At 33.6% G+C, this 6,578-nt stretch overlaps 1 long non-coding RNA gene across 2 annotated transcripts; it reads left to right on the forward strand.

The window, feature by feature from the left end:
* The first annotated feature begins 2,296 nt into the window (after positions 1-2,296).
* On the forward strand, positions 2,297-6,070 carry LOC113355648. 2 transcript variants are annotated; one of them, XR_003362501.1, is made up of 8 exons: positions 2,297-2,673; positions 2,766-2,836; positions 2,958-3,001; positions 3,120-3,213; positions 3,431-3,520; positions 3,634-3,758; positions 4,628-4,721; positions 5,582-5,954. It is a non-coding gene; the product is annotated as an uncharacterized LOC113355648 (long non-coding RNA). The 2 variants fall into 2 exon arrangements; XR_003362500.1 differs by having other exon boundaries at positions 3,120-3,520; positions 5,582-6,070.
* Positions 6,071-6,578: the final 508 nt, after the last annotated feature.

Genomic DNA, 6,578 nt, shown 5'->3' on the forward strand with positions numbered 1-6,578 from the left:
TGATGTAAAAATTATTGATAACTAAGAAACACGCCTTGAAAAATAATTGGATGAAATTTCATATGTAGGTGAACCAGATATTGATCGATATGTAGATGAGGATAATTCTAAGTACACTAAGCTATAACACACTTTGACAAAACCGGTGACTTCTGATCTCACTTCTCTCTTGACTCATGTTTTTAGAGAAAAATAAGAAATTGAGAAGGGTTTCTCGAAGAACATGATATTGGTTATTGGCTCATCAAATCTCTTCTTAAAGATTATGAAAAAGATTTAAATTCAAAGAAATTTGAATGTGATAATCTTCATTGAAATCCCTGTATGTTAGAAGAGAAATTTGATGAATCTGAAACAAGGATTAACTCTTAACAAATGAGTTTAATAAGAAACGAGGCGCATGTCTCTCTCGAGAAAAACGCCTTGAGGATGATCAAGGTGGCGCTCTTGATAAAATTAATACGTTGGAAGAGGACTTGAAAAATTTCAATAATATCTCAAACAAATTAAGCTCAGTTTTAGAAGAAAGTAAAAATCATCGTGATATATCGAGGATTAGACGATAAGGGAATATATGCTTCTAATACTAGCAAAAAGGCAAAATTCGTCAAGGCTAAAAATTCTTCTCAACCAGAGGTTCTCACTGATGTCAAAGGTACAAGACCATCAAAAACCGATGGAAAAAATAAAACCCATCAAGCTCCAATGCAACTGGATCCACAAAAATGTAACATTACACATCATGGTTCTTATGTTACTAAGCATTGCTTTTATTATGGAAATAAAGAACACTTGCAAAAGGGATGCAGAGTTCGTAAGATGCAAGATGGTCATGCTTCTGTTTCTAACAAATTGACTAAGACTGCTCCCGTTAATAACTCATGTCATTATTGTCCAAACTTTAGGCAGAAGAAGTGTCATAATTATAGTTCAAGATTTCCTATCAGCATTCTGCAAGATTTTCTCATAATCGTCTGATCAATCGAAAAGGGGATAACCTCGTAAATGCAAATACAAGATCTGATGTTCCAAATTTGAGAAAGATTGACTTCGAAGGTATTCAACAAGGAAGACGTTCTAAACCTCTCTCAATAGATTCTTCAAAGATACTACGAGGAAACAATAGGAAGAACAGGGCAGCTCTTGTGAAACCCATCTCTAAATGTCTATGAAAGTATGCTTTTGAAATTAATTGAAGTTCATGCAAGGAACTATGTATTAGTTTTTGAAATGAAAAAGTTTGTGGTATACGTGGTACCTTCCCCTTTTCAAATTTATATCGCTCGCTGAATATTGCCTCAAGGTTCGGGTGACGATGAAAAATACGTTAGTAATAGATTAACGTTGTTATTATTTTTATTTATTTATTTTTTGAAAATTCAATGTATTAATGATAGTTCATGTATATTTCAGGTTCCAAACTCCTACATAGAAAAATGTCGGTACCAAGTGTAAGTTCTTTACAAAATCTAGGTACAAAACTACAAAAAACCAATTTCCCTTTGATATTTCAAAGTTGGATTCATAGAAGAGAGTAAAAGATGTCGATACATATCTTTGTTGGTGCAAGACCAATGAGAAATAAAAGAGAGCCGAAATCTAAATCAAGATCAATTTATATTTTTTATATAGAAATAGGGTAGTCGAAATCGCTCTCCTCGGCGGATTACTTGCCGAGTAATTGGTACTCGCTATATGACTAATGCAAATTCTGATTTCAATTCATTTCCAATTTTTAGGGATTAAGCCGGACGATTTCGCTGATTTGGACCGATATTTGAGTAAAACGATTTGGCGAATTTTCCGAGCTGACCTTGCATGCACCAAGATCATAATAATTTTTTTCCTCACCCCTCATATGAGAGTTATCAATCTAAAAACGTTTAAAACCATGATAAATAGGTTCAATATAACAATGTTATACACTTAATTACATGATAGACAAAATTTTGACTTTAATTAGATTCAAGTTATAACTCGTGAATAACAATATATACTAGTGGAAAATGGGTGTTTAGCAACCCACATCAGAGACCCTCGTTGACTGTAGTCAGACCGCTGACCAAACGAAGCCGTCTCTGATATGATAAAAAAAATGGAAATATCCGAGAGATTAATAAACCGTCTCTGAATAATAAAATTTATTTACCATCTTATCCCTCTTGGAACTACCGATCCCGCGACCGCTGATCCTAGTCTGGGGATTGAAACTAATTGATCTAACGGCTGGGATTAAGATATCATATCCCTTTATTAAAATCAGAAAAAACTTATCCATTATGTCTTCTCTACTCGCATCCATTCACTATTTTTCTCTGGTATCTCCGCCTTCAACTCTTCTCTACTTCCATCACCACCACAGACAATAGATCAGCATCCTCCACTTCCATCACCACCACAACAATACCTTCTCCTTCATCTTCTCGATTGATTTAGTTTGTATGCTTATAATCAACGAAACGCACAAAAACCCGAGTATACAAATCTGTATTTTTTTCTCACTTCAGAAATTGAAACTCACTGTTAGAAATCAAAGCTTTATCTGAACCCATGTCTGAAAACCAAAACCCATGTATCAGAAGAAATCAAGAGGAAGCTTTCTAACCCTAGATTTAGTATTTAGTTGTTCTTGAAATCATCTGGCTAATATCAATTGCTCTTGAAATCATCAGGGTAATGTCAATCTTGTTCTTGTTTCATAAATTTGATAAATTTTTAGCATTACAAACGATTTAATTTCTCTTGATTTTCTCTCGATTTTGCAGTGAGCTGTTTATTTTTCTATTTTGTCTTACAAGAAAACTCAAAAAGGAGGTAGAAGATCTCTTCTCCTATTGTAAGAAAGAAAACCCCTAAATCTAATTTTGAACATAAAGTATAATTTTATTTTGATCTTTACCCTTAATTGACAGTTAGGTCTTTTTTTTTTGTTCTGTTTTTATTTTTGAGTCTTTTAGGTTCTGGAACTCCGCAAAGAAGGACTCAACCTCATCATAGAAAGGTATTAGTTTCATTATTCAGTAGTTATTAACCATATTGGTATCACTGGTGATGTTATATAATTGCTTATGATGTTAGATTTGCTCGAATATTTGATGGATCTCCTTTTTCTGTTACAGGGTATCCTACACCAGCAAAATTGATTATCCAAAGTCAAATTCAAGGCTTATAACTGCCATAATATTGCAAGGATACTAGCTCAAATCAAGGATTGTGTGTTTGGATTTCTCTTTCTCAATGGATTTCAATTATTCAATTTCATGAAATTGTGGAAGTGTATATTGCTGATTTAGGCAAAGACATAAATTTAGGGATCTACAAGAGATTTTCTTTGATCCAAGATTTTAGTTCTTTTTATAAGGAGCCTTGACCTTGAAACATTATCTATTAAATATGTGGCCCTAACTGCAGAGATATTTTTTTTTTGCAGCTTAAGGCTAGAGGGAAGTAGATGGAGTTATGCAAAGGCTTGCAGAGATACAAACTAGCAGGATATTGGCTATACGCTGATCAATAAATGGTATGTAATAGCTGGTCATATTTTTGTAGTTGGTTTTGCTTGTATCACACTTATAATTGGTATAAACGTTAATGTGTGGCTTGAAATCTAAGAACCTGAAATTTTAATTGCAGAAACAAAACTATTGTAGTTTCCTTATGAAACGGTCTTGCCACCACCATGGGACAAGAGTTGTTGGATGTTCTTGACAGCGATCCGATTATGGCAATCAAATCTTTAAAGTTTGGAGGCCTCCAAGGTAACACTCTAGAGTTTCTCACCCTGTTGGTGTATACTATCTGGTTTATATGTTGTAAAGGACAATAGTATAACTTAGTATGATACTTCTGCATGGTGTTTGTAGAGCACCTTTGTCATCTCTGGAAAAGAGCACTGTAGTGATCACAAATTGATGCGGAACTTTTAATTAGTCAATATTGTTTTAATTGAGTTAGTGGTATTTACTTAATTAGATGAGTAAGGAGCTTCTAGAATCGTAAAATGAGACTAAATTTTGTTTTATCATTAGTTTAGCTTCTTAATGATATAGACAACTTCGAACCACCAAGTGAATCAGAAAGGCCCGGCCTTTGCTGGTAGTATTTATTACTTTTATTACGATAGAGGATGTCATGATTTATACATGATTGTTATCTACTGTTATTTTTTTCTTTTATTGAGCATACTCATTTTATTTTATTTTTGCATCTGGACTAAATTTTACATAAATATTAATTCACGGTGATGGATTGAGATTTATAAGTAACCACTGAGCGTGTATGCTCACTATAATTTCCATTTTAGTGCCAAGTGATACTAATATAGTTGGAGAAGAAGATGGCGGTGGAGAATATTATATGTGGGTCGAGTGAAGTGACTTAGTAAGTAGCAAGCGGAGAGAACTTTTGTTTTGGAAGTTATTTTCTTTTTGGCGTTTGTACATATTTTTTTTGAAGTGATGCATCTCGACTTGCTTTGGGTAGTAACTACTCAAGAAAGTTAGTCTTCTCAAGAAATTTATTTTCTTAATGGTCTCATTGTATTCCTGTAGATTAATGGTGATTGATTTGAGCATGCAGTTGTCATCAACTTGTGTTTCACTGGGCTTGATATTCTATCTTATTGCAGGTACATGAATGGTGACTGCTTCGTCAGCAAAACATAGCCAATGATACAAGGAGTCTGTAGATTAATGTGGGATCTTCAGCAAATGATGTAATAAGTAAGCATTCTTTTATTTTACTGGTTCCCCATATGGGTTTGAATTACTAAGACCTTAATGCTGGTACGCATCTTTTGAGTGAAAGCATAAAAGTTATTTTTGATCTGTGAAATATAGAATTTAATTTGATACTAATAAATGAGCTCACTTATAATCTTTTACCTTGCAACTTAACCCAGTTAATAGATTCACGGATTAGCATTTTCGAGGATTCTTGAGAATTATTCTCAATTCCTGTACTTCCCTGTAGCTCATCTGGACATAACTTTTCTTGTAGCTCATTTGGTAATGCTGTTTCTATTGCATAATGACCAGCTATTGATCCAACTCGTCCAGGGTGTTCACTATGAAAGTTCTGTTATAAAACCTGGGCTTAAATTGTATATGTTTTATTTGATGTTTTTCTTCCATGCTAATCATAAAATTCTCTTTGGAATGGAAATACCCATTTTAACTCTTTAGTGCTGTTTCTTTAGATTTTAACACACGAAAAGAAAAGAATGGGTACTTTAACATATATAGTTGTTATTCTGCTTGACCTATTTCTCGGTTTAGATTGGTTAAATTTCCATATTTAAAAGATGTGAAATCTTCGTGTATTTATGTCAGACTTGCAACAAGTGTTTTTCTTCCTTGAATATATGTTTGTCTGCTGCTTTACTAGATTATATAGATGATGATTCATATTTCCATTATTCTGTATGATTTATTCAGACTACCAATCTTGTATGCTCATTGTCTAACTCAGATTGATTGTATCTGCGTGTATTTATGTCAGAATTGCAACAAGTGTTTTTCTTGCTTGAATATATGTCATAGATGATGATTCATATTTCCATTGTTGTGTATGATTTATTCAGAGAGCTGCGAGCTAATGTGTTGGGAAAAATAGAGTCAGTTAGCATCGGGGAGGAAGACACCCTCTTAATTGTGAGCTATCAAGTAAGGTTGTCATCTTTTTGTAATTAACTTACTCAATTACATGGGAATAATAATACTAATTGTACGAAAGTACTTGAGGTGTTACTCGACATGGTTTTAGGAGTTACTCGAGATGGTTTGTTGATGAGAATGAAGAAATCTCAGTTGCAGGATGTTATTAAATTATCTTACAAGGTGTATTTCTCTGTATACAAGTATCTCTGAATAATGACATGGCTAGTTTCATGCACAGAAGCTTCAGAACTCTAATTTGATGTTTAATCAAATGTCTACTTGTTCACCATTTTGTTATTCAATCTTAGAACTTACTAGCTAGCTAGAACTTATATATTGTTTTGAACTCGGGATTTCAATCCTCGTCTGTTTAAATTTAAACCTAATGAATACAATGAACGAATGTTGAATTTTGAGTTTGAGTTCGACTTTGAGTTTGGTTTCATTTGAATTTCAGTTTGGCTTCTATTTTAATTTAATTTGAGGGTCATTTCACTTTAATTTAAGTTTGACTTAGATGCCAGTAAGATTAATTCAGGTTCAGTCATTCAGACATTTCAGCTGATCTGAATCTGTATTTTTTTATATATTATAATTCAAATCTACGACCAGTGAAGTTGGTCAGTATCTAGTTACTGTAAGAAACGGTCTCTGTTCAGAGACCCACGCATTAAGGGTCGTGTAATTAAAAAACGCTTTATAAACGACCCATACAGAGAACCCTAGAACAGGTCGTTTAAATCGTATATATGACGTGTCCTGGCGGTCGCGGAATCGTTGTTTTCCACTAGATCTAATAAAAAGGTTCAGAGTATTAGACCAAGTTTTGACAATTTCCAAGTCCGAACTCATGGATCGTCGCTCCAAGCTCCCCAATTGAATATGATCAATGACCGATTTCGACTACTTGATCGAATTTGG

The sequence above is a fragment of the Papaver somniferum genome, chromosome 3 (genome assembly GCF_003573695.1).
Source record: "Papaver somniferum cultivar HN1 chromosome 3, ASM357369v1, whole genome shotgun sequence".
Classification (NCBI taxonomy): domain Eukaryota; kingdom Viridiplantae; phylum Streptophyta; class Magnoliopsida; order Ranunculales; family Papaveraceae; genus Papaver; species Papaver somniferum.